The sequence below is a fragment of the Schistocerca cancellata genome, chromosome 8, assembly GCF_023864275.1.
Source record: "Schistocerca cancellata isolate TAMUIC-IGC-003103 chromosome 8, iqSchCanc2.1, whole genome shotgun sequence".
Taxonomy (NCBI): Eukaryota; Metazoa; Arthropoda; class Insecta; order Orthoptera; family Acrididae; genus Schistocerca; species Schistocerca cancellata.
The window spans coordinates 31,651,689-31,670,378 of record NC_064633.1 but is presented as its reverse complement, the minus strand read 5'-3'; positions in this window follow the sequence as shown (position 1 = coordinate 31,670,378).

Sequence of the window (18,690 nt, the reverse complement as noted above, 5' to 3'; positions counted from 1 at the left end):
TCGCTTGGAGTTCTGCAATTGGTTAATTACTAATCGGCAGTTACACAAATATATTTTATTTACTAATGAGGCACAGTTTACTCAAGAGGGTATAAACAATTTACATAACGAGCACTTACGGTCTGAAGCAAACCCATATGCAACAGTGCAATGCAATTACCAGCTGCGATTTAGCATAAATGTGTGGTGTGGTATACTCAACACACGCTTTATTAGACCATTCATTTTCCCAGGACGTCTAACTGACGAGACGTACTGACAATTCCTTCAAGAAGAAATGCCCCGCGTTGCTAGAATATGTTCCACTTGCAACGCGATTGCAGATGTATTTTCAACATGACGGCGCGCCTCCACATTCCACCAATGCCGTTACTGCTCATCTAAATGAACATTTTCCCCAGAAATGGTTTGGTCTTGGTGCTACACGTCTGTGGCCACCCAGTTCGCCAGATTTAACACCAATGGATTTTTGTGTAAGGGGGTGGGTGAAAGACATAGTTTATGAGGACAAAGTCAATACACTAGAGGCATTACTTGCTCGCATTATGAATGCAGTAGATGACATTAAGAACAGGCGTGCGAAACTGAAACGAGCCACAAGATCTGTTCATACACGTGCAGCTAAATGCGTTGAACTCAGCGGAGACATTTTAGAACATTTATTGTGAATGTATTGTGAAATTTTATCTACACTGTATAACTTCCTTGACACTGAGCTGTGTTTTTTTTTTTTCAGTTTAATAGGAGTTCACGTGATCTATGGTATTAATAAAACCAGATTATGTAACACATACATACAGTTTCAGTTAACGTTACTACCGTCATTTTTCCAAAATTAAATTCTCTACAACTTCTGTTGAACACTTTTTCAAGTTGTCTGGAATTAAAAAAAAAAATTGGGCCAAGTAGTTACAAAATTAAAAATTATACGAAATTAGTTCTTTGCTTCACTGGATGTTTTGGAAACTTACTGCAGATACACTTCTGTGACATGTTTTATTAGATTCACCAGATCAATACAAAAAAATAAATGGAAATCGTGCTTTATTTTAAACTCGTGCGGTTTTGCGATGGCTTCATATTAGCGAAGTTGCTAAATTTCAGGTAAAATCTTTCATTAGCCGTAACTCCGTAACTAATCATTTGCGGACCTATGTCTATATGAACTTTTTTCTTTAGTTTTAGTTGTAGAATAACATGTTAAAATATTTGCGTCTCTTTGTGAATCACCCTGTATAGCGCCAACAGTGAAGCACAAAGGAAGCGGTGTTACGATATGGGGATGTTTCTAGTGGTTGGGACTTGGTTTTATTACGCTGAAGAAAACGGTAAATCTATAAGGATACGAACATAATACACAGTATTGTGTACAGTGGAGTGACACTTCGGAGAGAATGATTGTTTGAATCAGCATGAGAATGCACCTTGTCATAAAGCACCTTCTGCGAGGCATTACTTCGTCGGCAGTAACATTCCTGAAATGCACTGGCTGCGCAGAGTTCGACCTGAACCTAATGAAACAGCGCTGGTATGAATTAGACTGTAGGTTTCTCTCCAGAAGTCAGCGTCTAACTTCGCTACACTCTCTGGTTTTGGCTCTGGAGGCAGAACTGGTTGCTATTCCTCCACAGACATGCAGATACCTCACCGAAAGTGTCCCTACCAGAGCTCAGGACGTCACAAAGACGAAGGATGGACAAACTCCATATACATTACTGGCCATTAAAATTACTACACCACGAAGATGACGTGCTACAGACGCGAAATTTAACCGACAGGAAGAAGATGCTGTGATATACAAATTATTAGCTTTTCAGAGCATTCACACAAGGTTGGCGCCGGTGGCGACACCTAAAACGTGCTGACATGAGGAAAGCTTCCAACCGATTTCTCATACACAAACAGCAGTTGACCGGCGTTGCCTGGTGAAACGTTGTTGTGGTGCCTCGTGGAAGGAGGAGAAATGCGTACCATCACCTTTCCGACTTTGATAAAGGTCGGATTGTAGCCTATCGCGATTGTTGTTTATCGCATCGCGACATTGCTGCTCGCGTTGGTCGAGATCCAATGACTGTTAGCAGAATATGGAATCGGTGGGTTCAGGAGGGTTATACGGAACGCCGTGCTGGATCCCAACGGCATTGTGTCACTAACAGTCGAGATGACAGGCATCTTATCCGCATGGCTGTAACGGATCGTGCAGCCACATCTCGATCCCTGAGTCAACAGATGGGAACGTTTGCAAGACAACAACCATCTGCACTAACAGTTCGACGACGTTTGCAGCAGCATGGACAGTCAGCTCGGAGACTCAACGACGAACCTGTGTGCACGAATGGCGAAACGTCATTTCTTCGGATGAATCCAGGTTCTGTTACTGCATCATGATGGTCGCATCCGTGTTTGCGACATCGCGGAGAAAGCACATTGGAAGCGTGTATTCGTCATCGCCAACAGGCGTATTACCCGGCGTGATGGTGTGGGTTGCCATTGGTTACACGTCTCGGTCACCTCTTGTTCGCATTGACGGCACTTTGAACAGTGGACATTACATTTCAGATGTGTTACACCTGTGGCTCTACCCTTTATTCGATCCCTGCTAAACCCTACATTCCAACAGGGTAATGTACGACCGCATGTTGCAGGTCCCGTACGGGCCTTTCTGATACAGAAAATGTTCGACTGCTGCCCTGGCCAGCACATTCTTCAGATCTCTCACCAATTCAAAACGTCTGGTCAATGGTGGCCGAGCAACTGGCTCGTCATAATACGCCAGTCACTACTCTTGATGAACTGTGGTATCGTGTTGAAGCTGCATGGGCAGCTGTACCTGTAAACGCCATCCAAGCTCTGTTTGACTCAATGCCCAGGCGTATCAAGGCCGTTATTACGGCCAGAGGTGGTTGTTCTGGGTACTGATTTCTCAGGATCTATGCATGCAAATTGCGTGAAAATGGAATCACGTGTCAGTTCAAGTATAATATATTTGTCCAATGAATACCCGTTTATCATCTGCATTTCTTCTTGGTGTAGGAATTTTGATGGCCAGTAGTGTAAATGCCTACTAATAAGTGTCCCGATTCTTCGATAAGATAGTGTACATTTCAAAGTTCCACGCCACACTCATCGCATGTAAGAGGTGGTCACATTAATGCGCTCGTATAGTGTTACTGCCTGAGTCTACACACTCGCCACGAAGCATGGCGCCTCGAGGGTGCAGCTAGGCTTTGACACCAGGAGCTGCTGTGCTTCTGGCACGCGTAGCCGCGGGCCAAGAGACAGCCGTAACTCACCCCAGACACCTGCAAGGGGCCGCACCAGTAACTCAGCGCTGACATTCCCTCCCTCCTACGCTGCGAAGCACTGCCAGGAATTCGATCGGATTGACAGGACTGCTCATCAAAACAAAACTTCGGTCTTGTCGAGCGTCGGGATTACTGCCTCCATTTCGAAACGACGTTGAGCAACTGCTATTCGTTTGTGATTGTCTAAAAGGTAATCTCTTATAGAGCGAAAAGAATAAATGCCATACCATACAGCAGTCATTTGCGTGCTCAATATCTCACGTGGATCACATGACTCGGCGGCAGCAGACGAATGAATGCTTCAACGAACTAGCAGGTACCACTCTGCAATTAGCACACGGTGCCATACACACTTCCCAAGCGAGGGCAGAAGGGACGTTCCAAAAGACTATTTTTACTAAAAGTGTGTATTTTTTTTACACTTGTCAGTTTCCAAACTTTTCACCTAACACTCAAGAGGACAGAATTCTCTGAAAACTACGTCTCGAAAATTGCAATTAATTCTTTTAAATCACAAGCTGTGCTTAACACAAAATACTTGTAGAACCAGAATACCGTACTCCCGTTATTTTACACTACTGGCCATTAAAATTGCTACAGCAAGAAGAAATGCAGATGATAAACGGGTATTCATTGGACAAATATATTATATTAGAACTGATATGTGATTACATTTTCATGCAATTTGGGTGCATAGATCCTGAGAAATCAGTACCCAGAACAACCACCTCTGGCCGTAATAACGGCCTTGATACGCCTGGGCATTGAGTCAAACAGAGCTTGGATGGCGTGTATAGGTACAGCTGCCCATACAGCTTCAACACGATACCACAGTTCATCAAGGGTGGTGACAGGCCTATTGTGACGAGCCAGTTGCTGGGCCATCATTGACCAGACGTTTTCATTTGGTGAGAGATCTGGAGAATGTGCTGGCCAGGGCAGCAGTCGAACATTTTCTGTATCCAGAAAGGCCCGTGCAGGGCCTACAACATGCTGTCGTGCATTATCCTGCTGAAATGTACGGTTTCGCAGGGATTGAATGAAGGGTAGAGCCACGGGTCGTAACACATCTGAAATGTAACGTCCACTGTTCAAAGTGCCGTCAATGCGAACAAGAGGTGACTGAGACGTGTAATCAATGGCAACCCATACCATCGCGCCTGGTAATACGAGGGCAGTTCAATAAGTAATGCAACACATTTTTTTTCTCGGCCAATTTTGGTTGAAAAAACCGGAAATTTATTGTGGAATATTTTCAAACATTCCCGCTTCGTCTCGTATAGTTTCATTGACTTCCGACAGGTGGCAGCGCTGTACGGAGCTGTTAAAATGGTGTCTGTAACGGATGTGCGTTGCAAACAACGGGCAGTGATCGAGTTTCTTTTGGCGGAAAACCAGGGCATCTCACATATTCATAGGCGCTTGCAGAATGTCTACGGTGATCTGGCAGTGGACAAAAGCACGGTGAGTCGTTGGGCAAAGCGAATGTCATCATCGCCGCAAGGTCAAGCAAGACTGTCTGATCTCCCGCGTGCGGGCCGGCCGTGCACAGCTGTGACTCCTGCAATGGCGGAGCGTGCGAACACACTCGTTCAAGATGATCGACGGATCACCATCAAACAACTCAGTGCTCAACTTGACATCTCTGTTGGTAGTGCTGTCACAATTGTTCACCAGTTGGGATATTCAAAGGTTTGTTCCCGCTGGGTCCCTCGTTGTCTAACCGAACACCATAAAGAGCAAAGGAGAACCATCTGTGCGGAATTGCTTGCTCGTCATGTGGCTGAGGGTGACAATTTCTTGTCAAAGATTGTTACAGGCGATGAAACATGGGTTCATCACTTCGAACCTGAAACAAAACGGCAATCAATGAAGTGGCGCCACACCCACTCCCCTACCAAGAAAAAGTTTAAATCCATACCCTCAGCCGGTAAAGTCATGGTCACAGTCTTCTGGGACGCTGAAGGGGTTATTCAGTTCGATGTCCTTCCCCATGGTCAAACGATCAACTCTGAAGTGTATTGTGCTACTTTTCAGAAATTGGAGAAACGACTTCAGCGTGTTCGTAGGCACAAAAATCTGAACGAACTTCTCCTTCTTCATGACAACGCAAGACCTCACACAAGTCTTCGCACCCGAGAGGAGCTCACAAAACTTCAGTGGACTGTTCATTGATGTAGTACAACGTTGGCTCCGACATCGACCAGTGGAATGGTACCGTGCAGGCATACAGGCCCTCATTTCAATGTGGCGTAAGGCCGTAGCGTTGAATGGAGATTATGTTGAAAAATAGTGTTGTGTAGCTAAAAGATTGGGGAATAACCTGGTGTATTTCAATGCTGAATAAAACAACCCCTGTTTCAGAAAAAAAATGTGTTGCATTACTTATTGAACTGCCCTCGTACTCCAGTATGGCGATGACGAATACTCTCTTCCAATGTGCGTTCACCGCCATGTCGGCAAACACGGATGCGACCATCATGATGCTGTAAACAGAACCTGGATTCATCCCAGAAAATGACGTTTTGCCATTCGTGCACCCAGGTTCGACGTTGAGTTCACCATCGCAGGCGCTCCTGTCTGTGATGCAGCGTCAAGGGTAACCACAGCCATGGTCTCCGAGCTGATAGTCCATGCTGCTGCAAACGTCGTCGAACTGTTCGTGCATATGGTTGTTGTCTTGCAAACGTCCCCATCTGATGACTCAGGGATCGAGACGTGGCTGCACGATCCGTCACATCCATGTGGATAAGATGCTAGTGATACGAGGCCGTTGGGATCCGACACGGCGTTCCGTATTACCCTCCTTAACCCACCGATTCCATATTCTGCTAACAGTCATTGAATCTCGACCAACGCGAGCAGCAATGTCACGATACAATAAACCGCAATCGCGATAGGCTACAATCCGACCTTTATCAAAGTCGGAAACGTGATGGTACGCATTTCTCCTCCTTACACGAGGCATCACAACAACGTGTCACCAGGCAACGCCGGTGAACTGCTGTTTGTGTATGAGAAATCGGTTGGAAACTTTCCTCATGTCAGCACGTTGTAGGTGTCGCCAGGGGCGCCAACCTTGGTTAATGAATTCTCTGAGAAGCTAATCATCTGCATATCACAGCATCTTCTTCCTGACTTCCTGTCGGTTAAATTTTGTGTTTGTAGCACGTCATCTTCGTGGTGTAGCAATTTTAGTGGCCAGTAGTGTACTTTACTTTTGCGGCGACTTTGCATTCAAAACACACATATAAACGTTCAAATACGCAACATCGACTACTGCATATTTTTCATAATTTAGTTTTGCTAATAGCGTCACCGTGGTCCAGGGGCCTAGGCGTAGCGTCTTTGATTCATAATCAAAACGTCTTCGGTCCCGGGTTCGATCCCCGCCACTTTCTAAATTTTGAAAAATAATCAGCATTGGCGGCCGAAGACTTCCGGCATCTGCCAACGGCCTTGTCAAAGAGGGCGGAGTAGCGGACAGAGGTTCAGGGCACTCTCTTGTCCTAGGGGTGGGAAATTGTCCCTAAAGGCGGAAGAATAACCTATGATCAACGACATGAGGATGCAGAAGGCAATGGAAACCACTGCATTAAAGACACGTAACGTGTATCCACAGGACATGTGGCCTGTAACTGAAGAAGTGTCATGATGATCTCTCCATTGGCAAAAGATTCCGGAATAGTCCCCCATTCGGATCTCCGGGAGGGGACTTCCAAGGGGGAGGTTACCATGAGAAAAAGATTGAATAATCTACGAAAGGATAACGTTCTACGAGTCGGGGCGTGGCATGTCAGAAGCTTGAACGTGGTAGGGAAACTAGAAAATCTGGAAAGGGAAATGCAAAGGCTCAATCTAGATATACACTCCTGGAAATTGAAATAACAACACCGTGAATTCATTGTCCCAGGAAGGGGAAACTTTATTGACACATTCCTGGGGTCAGATACATCACATGATCACACTGACAGAACCACAGGCACATAGACACAGGCAACAGAGCATGCACAATGTCGGCACTAGTACGTGTCTATCCACCTTTCGCAGCAATGCAGGCTGCTATTCTCCCATGGAGACGATCGTACAGATGCTGGATGTAGTCCTGTGGAACGGCTTGCCATGCCATTTCCACCTGGCGCCTCAGTTGGACCAGCGTTCGTGCTAGACGTGCAGACCGCGTGAGACGACGCTTCATCCAGTCCCAAACATGCTCAATGGGGGACAGATCTGGAGATCTTGCCGGCCAGGGTAGTTGACTTACACCTTCTAGAGCACGTTGGATGGCACGGGATACATGCGGACGTGCATTGTCCTGTTGGAACAGCAAGTTCCCTTGCCGGTCTAGGAATGGTAGAACGATGGGTTCGATGACGGTTTGGATGTACCGTGCACTATTCAGTGTCCCCTCGACGATCACCAGTGGTGTACGGCCAGTGTAGGAGATCGCTCCCCACACCATGATGCCGGGTGTTGGCCCTGTGTGCCTCGGTCGTATGCAGTCCTGATTGTGGCGCTCACCTGCACGGCGCCAAACACGCATACGACCATCATTGGCTCCAAGGCAGAAGCGACTCTCATCGCTGAAGACGACACGTCTCCATTCGTCCCTCCATTCACGCCTGTCGCGACACCACTGGAGGCGGGCTGCACGATATTGGGGCGTGAGCGGAAGACGGCCTAACGGTGTGCGGGACCGTAGCCCAGCTTCATGGAGACGGTTGCGAATGGTCCTCGCCGATACCCCAGGAGCAACAGTGTCCCTAATTTGCTGGGAAGTGGCGGTGCGGTCCCCTACGGCACTGCGTAGGATCCTACGGTCTTGGCGTGAATCCGTGCGTCGCTGCGGTCCGGTCCCAGGTCGACGGGCACGTGCACCTTCCGCCGACCACTGGCGACAACATCGATGTACTGTGGAGACCTCACGCCCCACGTGTTGAGCAATTCGGCGTTACGTCCACCCGGCCTCCCGCATGCCCACTATACGCCCTCGCTCAAAGTCCGTCAACTGCACATACGGTTCACGTCCACGCTGTCGCGGCATGTTACCAGTGTTAAAGACTGCGATGGAGCTCCGTATGCCACGGCAAACTGGCTGACACTGACGGCGGCGGTGCACAAATGCTGCGCAGCTAGCGCCATTCGACGGCCAACACCGCGGTTCCTGGTGTGTCCGCTGTGCCGTGCGTGTGATCATTGCTTGTACAGCCCTCTCGCAGTGTCCGGAGCAAGTATGGTGGGTCTGACACACCGGTGTCAATGTGTTCTTTTTTCCATTTCCAGGAGTGTAGTAGGGGTCAGTGAAGTGAAGTGGAAGGAAGACAAGGATTTCTGGTCAGATGAGTATCGAGTAATATCAACAGCAGCAGAAAATGGTATAACAGGTGTAGGATTCGTTATGAATAGGAAGATAGGGCAGAGGGCGTGTTGCTGTGAACAGTTCAGTGACCGGGTTGTTCTAATCAGAATGGACAGCAGACCAACACCGACAACGATAGTTCAGGGATACATGCCGACGTCGCAAGCTGAAGATGAACAGATAGAGAAAGTGTATGAGGGTATTGAAAGGGTAATGCAGTATGTAAAGGGGGACGAAAATCTAATAGTCATGGGCGACTGGAATGCAGTTGTAGGGGAAGGAGTAGAAGAAAAGGTTACAGGAGAATATGGGCTTGGGACAAGGAATGAAAGAGGAGAAAGACTAATTGAGTTCTGTAACAAGTTTCAGCTAGTAATAGCGAATACCCTGTTCAAGAATCACAAGAGGAGGAGGTATACTTGGAAAAGGCAGGGAGATACGGGAAGATTTCAATTAGATTACATCATGGTCAGACAGAGATTCCGAAATCAGGTACTGGATTGTAAGGGGTACCCAGGAGCAGATATAGACTCACATCACAATATAGTAGTGATGAAGAGTAGGCTGAAGTTCAAGACATTAGTCAGGAATAATCAATACGCAAAGAAGTGGGATACGGAAGCACTAAGGAATGACGAGATACGTTTGAAGTTCTCTAACGCAATAAGGAATAGCGCAGTAGGCAGTACAGTTGAAGAGGAATGGACATCTCTAAAAAGCGCCATCACAGAAGTTGGGAAGGAAAACATAGGTACAAAGAAGGTAGCTGCGAAGAAACCATGGGTAACAGAAGAAATACTTCAGTTGATTGACGAAAGGAGGAAGTAGAAACATGTTCCGGGAAAATCAGGAATAAAAAATGGTTCAAATGGCTCTGAGCACTATGATCTATGGTCATCAGTCCCCTAGAACTTAGAACTACTTAAACCTAACTAACCTAAGGACAGCACATAACACCCAGCCATCACGAATCAGGAATACAGAAATACAAGTGGCTGAGGAATGAAATAAATAGGAAGTGCAGGGAAGCTAAGACGAAATGGCTGCAGGAAAAATGTGAAGACATCGAAAAAGATATGATTGTCGGAAGGACAGACGCAGCTTACAGGAAAGTCAAAACAACCTTTGGTGACATCAAAAGCAACGGTGGTAACATTAAGAGTGCAGCGGGAATTCCACTGTTAAATGCAGAGGAGAGAGCAGATAGGTGGAAAGAATACATTGAAAGCCTCTATGAGGGTGAAGATTTGTCTGATGTGATAGAAGAAGAAACAGGAGTCGATTTAGAAGAGATAGGGGATCCAGTATTAGAATCGGAATTTAAAAGAGCAGGCAGAAGGGATAGATAACATTCCATCAGAATTTCTAAAATCATTGGGGGAAGTGGCAACAAAACGACTATTCACGTTGGTGTGTAGAAGAGTCTGGCGATATACCATCTGACTTTCGGAAAAGCATCATCCACACAATTCCGAAGACGGCAAAGGCTGACAAGTGCGAGAATTATCGCACAATCAGCTTAACAGCTCATGCATCGAAGCTGCTTACAAGAATAATATACAGAAGGATGGAAAAGAAAATTGAGAATGCGCTAGGTGACGATCAGTTTGGCTTTAGGAAAAGTAAAGGGACGAGAGAGGCAATTCTGACGTTAGGGCTAATAATGGAAGCAAGGCTAAAGAAAAATCAAGACACTTTCATAGGATTTGTCGACCTGGAAAAAGCGTTCGACAATATAAAATGGTACAAGCTGTTCGAGATTCTGAAAAAAGTAGGTTCAAATGGCTCTCAGCACTATGGGACTTAACATCTTAGGTCATCAGTCCCCTAGAACTTAGAACTACTTAAACGTAACTAACCTAAGGACATCACACACATCCATGCCCGAGGGAGGATTCGAACCTGCGACTGTAGCAGTCCCGCGGTTCCGGACTGCAGCACCAGAACCGCACGGCCACAGTGCCCGGCGAAAAAAGTAGGGGTAAGCTATAGGGAGAGACGGGTCATATACAATATGTACAACAACTAAGAGGGAATAATAAGAGTGGACGGTCAAGAACGAAGTGCTCGTATTAAGAAGGGTGTAAGACAAGGCTGTAGCCTTTCGCCCCTACTCTTCAATCCGTATATCGAGGAAGCAATGATGGAAATAAAAGAAAGGTTCAGGAGTGGAATTAAAATACAAGGTGAAAGGATATCAATGATACGATTCGCTGATGACATTGCTATCCTGAGTGAAAGTGACGAAGAATTAAATGATCTGCTGAACGGAATGAACAGTCTAATGAGTACACAGTATGGTTTGAGAGTAAATCGGAGAAAGACGAAGGTAATGAGAAGTAGTAGAAATGAGAACAGCGAGAAACTTAACATCAGGATTGATGGTCACGAAGTCAATGAAGTTAAGGAATTCTGCTACCTAGGCAGTAAAATAACCAATGACGGACGGAGCAAGGAGGACATCAAAAGCAGACTCGCTATGGCAAAAAAGGCATTTCTGGCCAAGAGAAGTCTACTAATATCAAATACCGGCCTTAATTTGAGGAAGAAATTTCTGAGGATGTACGTCTGGAGTACAGCATTGTATGGTAGTGAAACATGGACTGTGGGAAAACCGGAACAGAAGAGAATCGAAGCATTTGAGATGTGGTGCTATAGACGAATGTTGAAAATTAGGTGGACTGATAAGGTGGTAGTGAAACATGGACTGTGGGAAAACCGGAACAGAAGAGAATCGAAGCATTTGAGATGTGGTGCTATAGACGAATGTTGAAAATTAGGTGGACTGATAAGGTGGTAGTGAAACATGGACTGTGGGAAAACCGGAACAGAAGAGAATCGAAGCATTTGAGATGTGGTGCTATAGACGAATGTTGAAAATCAGGTGGACTGATAAGGTATGGAATGAGGAGGTTCTACGCAGAATCGAAGAGGAAAGAAATATATGGAAAACAGTGATAAGGAGAAGGGACAGGATGATAGGACATCTGCTAAGACATGAGGGAATGACTTCCATGGTACTAGAGGGAGCTGTAGAGGGCAAAAACTGTAGAGGAAGACAGAGACTGGAATACGTCAAGTAAATAATTGAGGACGTAGGTTGCAAGTGCTACTCTGAGATGAAGAGGTTAGCACAGGAAAGGAATTCATGGCGGGCCGCATCAAACCAGTCGGTAGACTGATGACTAAAACAAACAATAGCGTTTATATATATACATTTCTCATGCAAAGCTAAAATTCGTGTATTTCGTGTATGAAATGCTCATCAGTATTGAATCTGTATAATACCAGGTGTATGTATCTAAGGTATCACATAGAATAGACCACAACTACCAACAACGGGACAAACAAACAGCTGCTGAATATCATGTAGTGCTCTGACTTGCAACACTCCCAGTAATATAACAATACACACAGACACAGTAAACATACATAATCACAAACCAGAATAGCTCGAGGCTCTACCGAGATCTTCTGATCTCAAATAGGTTGAAATAGGCCATTATCAACCAACATACTACAGGCTATATTATACATCCAAATACAGTATATCACTTCCCTCTACATATTGCAAATTATTTTCACCACACTCATTGTATTACATTTTATTTTCTTTGACATTTGCATTATACAATTATATTCTCATCAACTAGGCAGAAACAAATTATATGGAGCCATTTTAACAATTGTTAAGCATTCAACTCGCTGTAATCTTAGATAAATCTTTATATATTGTATTCTTTATATTATTTTATATTATTTTAAAAAAGCATTTACAATTGTATACCATTAAGATTGTAATAATGAGAAGCCTTTGCTGTTAGATTTAGCAGCATCCGACCCACCTTACATTTCAAGGCGATGGTTTACTCTCTACTGTTAATGAAATAAATAAACAGTAGCGTTTATATGCCACACATCGCAAATGAATTTATTGCTGGCTACAAAAATTTTATGTACAGTCAGCAACAATGATACAGGCAATTTTTGTCATCTACTCATTGTCACCTTCTCAGTAACTTTTTTACTTCTTTCATTCTCCAACTCTTGACAAAAGGGCAGACTGTTGTAGAACTTCGACGTTTTCCACCGAATACCCCAGCAGGCTTTGAGTGGATCAGAGGCAATACCAGCTGGTAATTTTAGTAAAACACTGACCGTTCCTTCGTCCGCTTCATGGCCGAGAGAGATCTGCAGGAAACCTTGGTGCGACTGGAGTATGGAGACTATTTCAATTTATTGCTAGTACGAGGTTGTCCACTGTACCTGGTAATTATCAATATTTGTATCTATATGTATTTGTGTATGAATATATCTACTTATGTCGTGGATGTGGAACGAGCTACACGCATGTGATACCGAAACGCTAAATAAATACGATAGCAGTTGTTCAAGTGCTTTCGCCAGTGAGAATGCTTCCAAAATGATTCGTTTCAGTCAATATGAAAGGGAAGTCTCTAATATGTATATTGAATCAAGATATAAATTCTTGTTACACTCTGCATGCACACGTAATTCAGTTTATTTTTGGTTATTTTCTGTGATAAAAGATGTCGGCCTGTCCAAGAAAATTGAGCCCAGCTGTGTCCAGTGAGGCGACTCCGCTCACTTGAATACTAGGTAATTCGACCGTAAAATGATTGGTGAAGCTAAATGACCAATGGACAGCTCTACACGTCGAACAGTTTATGGTGAGATGTTCGGACAGGCTGGAGATTAAATGCTCACAGACATCGATCGGTTTCATTCGAATAAGAATATGCATTCAGTTTATACCTAAACAAACGGGCAACCATTTAGTGATCATTAACCGTAAGGTATAAGCCATACTGTACCCGCACTATTTATATGGAGGGCCTTCCAAACAGTAACATTCTTTCTCTGAATAAATGTAGCACAGCAAAAGACACGCTCTGCAACAGATACTTTTAACACTGCAATTCGACCTCTAACTTTTCATCACTTTCACACCAATAATTAATTCTTAGTGTCTCTTAATGTAACATTTGCCTTTCTTACGCATAGTGCCGCCAACTCGCCCAATAAACGCCATTACTTGCCCCCCCTCCCCCCCCCCTCCACTTAGTTGTCTTTCAGTTGTCCGTTCCTCTGATTTTAGACAGATATTAATCTTTCTGTACGTAGTACCCATCCCACAGAAAATATTCATGTACATTAGTTGCTGTATATAAGTTTACTTATGTTATATAACATACACAATATTAATTAAAGAAAAAGAAGAAGAAACATATCAATAAATACACCAGGAAAATACCGCCAAAGCGCCCTTTGCCTGGTCACACAAACTGTTAATTTCTTGTCCAGCATGTTCGACATGATCTAAGGCATTCAGATAATTTTCTACAGTCGCGGATGCTCTGTGTCTTCATTTTGACCATCTCGAAGACGCAGCAGGGGGAAAAAGAAAAGAAAAACAAAAGTTGAGTAAGACTAGACACAGCAGGGAAAACCCTCCTTTTAGAAAGAAAGTATGACGCAGAGACTGACTTTCCCCAAAGCGAGTGGAACGACTGAAGGAGACAGCATTCGCCACATTTACACGATCGTACAGCCAGTGCTAACTGAAAAACTCGTAACGGTGAGTGCATACGTCGATTTTTAATCGTGGAAATTGTGACGCTGCCAGAGACGTGAGAGAGTATTGCTATCACAGTCTTAAATGAATAGCATCAGACATGTGCTTCTCAAATTTTTGGGTAAATGATTTCCAAATGATGTATTTATCTGAATTTCAATTTCTTGGAAACATTCTCGAGTGATGTACTAAGCATTAACAAATTATTATTATTATATTAAATTATTTTACGTATTTCAGTATCGTCACTATTAAAATCTTAGGCATCTCTTAAACGTCAAAACCTGAGGCCACGACAGTTATATTTTAGGGGAGGTGTATGCAAACTCTGTTCCAAAATTCAATCGCGGATCCGAGCCTGCAAGTTACATAGTTTTAGCCCCAGAAAGCGTTATTTGTAGCTGCTAGCATGAGCGATCATTTTATATACGAAGTCTAACATGCTGCGAATTTTTTACTGTTTAAGAGTCTTTGGTGTATGGTGAGGCCGCTATCCGAGACCAATAAAACATAAAGCCTTGCTCAAAGCGAAGAAAAAATTGATCAAACTAATACAAGTAAGATGAACATACGTATTCCTTGTTTTCTACTCGTGACACGTTTCTGTGTGTGTTCCGGAGCATATTTTTCGAGAATATTGGTTGCGTGCACGACACATTGGAACTTACTGAGAATGTCTTTCCTGCAGAATAGCCAGTTTTCTCTGAGTCATTTTGCAAACAATCAAACAAATTTAATTTGCCATCCCAATACAGACGAACTGATCTGACGTTAACACTTCGTTACTGAATGCCCTAATAGCAGCCGTTCTGAGTAAACTAATTTTAATCAAAATGGCAAAATGGAATACCTTAAGTATGGACTCTGAAGACCTATGATGGAGACGTGTAGTTAACATGTCTGGCGAGAATATCAATCGTTCACCTTATTAGTTAATTTCATTTACCTAGTTATACTGTCATAAGAACATCACGTACATTTACAAGAGCATTACGTTGCAGTGTAATATATTTAGAAGCACACATAAACCAGTATCACATTGCTCATAACGTCGAAACAGCTAGTAACGCTATCCTAGAGAGTCTTCCAGTTGATCAGGCAGGTTTCAGACCAGGGCGTAGCTGCTGCGACCAAGTATTGTCTCTCACAGCCTTCGTACAGTCAGGATACCAAATGAAGCAGAAAACATCTGAGGCGTTTGTTGACCTAACTGCCGCCTTCTACACTGTGTGGAGGGAAGGCCTTATCTACAAATTTCTCCGCATCATACCCTGCAGAACAATGGCTCGACTGGTTAACAGCATGCTAACAATCGGAAGTTCCAGGTAATCACTGGAAGCAACATAAGTAAGGAGAGAAAGTTAAAAAACGGATTACCCCAAGGATCACTGTTAAACCTATATCTATCTGATCTACCTGACACTTCGTCCAGAAAATTCTGCTATGCCGATGACCTGGCTCTAGCTGTACAACACCAGGAAATGAAGACAACAGAAGAGATTATAACCAATGTCCTGTCTGTATTAGACAATTACTTCTAAATCTGGAGACTCCAACCCAGTGTGAGTAAAACAGAAGTGTGTTTCTTCCATTTAAATAATCGCTTGGCGAACGTAAAACTGGGAGTAAGTTTCAGAGGCAGAATTCTTCGTCATAATTGGAACCCAAAACAACCTCCATAAGCTATGCTGTACTACCTGGGGATCTTCAGCAACCACCCTGCGATCTTCAGCTCTGGGTTTGGTGTACTCATGTGCTGAGTATTGTGCACCTGTTTGGACAAACAGTCATCATACAAGGCTTGTTGTCACCCAGCTGAATACGACAATGCGCATAATATGTGGCGCAATTACTTCTACTGCATTTTATTGGCTTCCACTGTTAACCGGTATAATGCCTCCTGATCTACGCAGATGTACTGTTCTTATGAGGGAATTCCACAAGATCTCCAGGTGTCCTAACCTACCTGTGTGTAGCGACCTGCCACTTTTAAATCGTAAGAGACAGAAATCACGCCATCCAACTCCGTGCGATGCTGCTGACATGGTTGCTAAGGATTTCAAACCCCTTGAAGTATGGAGAGGTCGGTGGGAAGCAGTGACAGATGTGCGACTAATAACAGGTGCTAAACTTCCAAGTGGTTTCGAACTACCACGCAAGACCTGGACTACCCTCAACAGAATCCGTACCGGCCATGGCCGATGCAGGGATGCTCTCTCTAAGTGGAAGAAGCTGCCTAATCCAGCCTGTGACTGCGGGGCTCCACACCAGACTGTTCACCACATTGTCAGTGAATGCAGGATTCGAGCCTATCACGGTGCTGAAGAGGACTTGTACTAGCAACTCCAGATGCAATGCGCTGGATTGAAGGACTGGACGTTCAGTTGTAAAGCCAAACTTAAATTTCTTCTCTATATATAATTTAATGTTATTATATGTCAATCTACTTTGCTAAGGCATCAAATCCGCATCACCTGTCATTTGCTACCTTGTTCAACTAGCCGCCTGTGTGATATTATTTGTAGCACCTGTATTTGCCTTTCTGCCCATTGGGCCTTGCCATTCTGTATTTGATCAGCTACAGCCGTTGTTTGCTACCCTTTCGCCCCAAGGTTCAAAATGATTCATATGGCTCTGAGCACAATGGGACTAAACTTCTGAGGTCATCAGTCCCCTAGAACTTAGAACTACTTAAACCTAAATAACCTAATGACATCACACACATCCATGCCCGAGGCAGGATTCGAACCTGCGACCGTAGCGGTCGCGCGGTTCCAGACTGCAGCGCCTAGAACCGCTCGGCCACTCCGGCCGGCTTCGTCCCAAGGTTGGGGGTTCAAATCACTTGAAATATTTTCGGTTACCTAGGCAATTTGAGTTGTACGTGATTTTATGAAAATGTTTTCTTCCGATGTTCAACTAAATTTAAGAATGGCCCGTTAGTGGCGAACTATAATATACATTCAGCCTATTGTTACTTTACCTTTGTACTGTAAAGCTCTCTGTATATAGTTACTAGTGAATTTCTAACATCTAAGGCGAATTTCAGGCGAAACTTGAAGCGCCTTTACAGACTGTAAAACTTGTTTGCATGGCCACCAGCGGATAATTCAGATAACCTGTGTTTATTCTTACATATTTGAATACTACTTAAGTTCAGTGCATGTAAAATTTTTAGTATCCTGAAAATTTTGTTTTGCTGTCGTCGCAATTAGTACTTTTCATTAGGCCGTAAGCCGTTTGACGAAACTGTCAAGTATAGTTATTAGTTTCAGCATTTATGTATTAACCTGTAGTTGTTCTTTGTGTTTGTATACCTTATTACCATAGGCGTTTATCATAAGGCCTTGAGCTGTTGGTACTGTTCCGAAGAACAGTTTTCTATTAGCCTTTGTTACTTTGTTAACTGTACTGTAGTGTACCTACTGGTAACTTAAATTATTCTTGCTTACCGATGAAACATGACTTTAGTTTGGTCATAAGCCAATTTTGCAGTCGCTAAGTTTGTTATTCGATTTTCTCAAATTTTCGTTCAGCGAACAAAGCCACAAGGTGGTTAATCGTTAAGCAGCAACAGTCGAGACTGTAGTTTGATTGCTTTTGATTCATAAGTCATTGTACTGCTGCAATTCAAAACTTTAAGCTATTTTTCCTTTTTCTCTGTACAAATCGCTTGTCATCTGGCCATAAGCCGTTTTACTTGGTTGTTCCTGATCTCCACTCCTTGTTAACTATTTGTGCTGCAGGTTTTTAAAATTCTGATATGCTTTTTGCTTGTTGTCACCCCTTGCATCCACATTTAAATCTTGACATATACTCCTCAAGCCACCGTACGGATCGTGGCGGAGGGAACTCTGCACGAATACTAGTCATTTCTTTTTCTCTTCCAGTAGAGCAAGGGAAAAACGACTGTCTATAGGCCTCCGTTTGAGCCATGATTTCTCGTATCTTTTCTCCATCGTCCTTATACTAAACGTACATTGGCGGCAGTAGAATCATTCTACGATCAGCTTCACATTCTGTTTCTTTAAATTTTCTCTGCAGTGTTCGTCGAAAAGAACCTCGTTTTCCCTGCAGCGATTCACATTTGCGTGCCCGAAGCATCTCCGCAATATGTGTATGTTGTTAGAACCTACCGCTAACACCTCTAGCAGCATATCGCTGAATTACTTCGAAGTCTTTCTTTAATCCGACTTGGTGGAAACCCAAGACACAGGACTGAACAATGGGTCGCACTAGATTCCTACGTGCGGTCTCCTTTACAGATGAACTACACTTTCGAAAAATTCTCCCAACAACGGAAGTCGACCATTCGTCTTCCCTACCAGAATCTTTATAGGCTTGTTCCATTTCATATCGCTTTGCGACATTACGCCCAAATATTTCAACGGCGTGACTACGTCAAGCAACATAATACTAATGCTGAATTC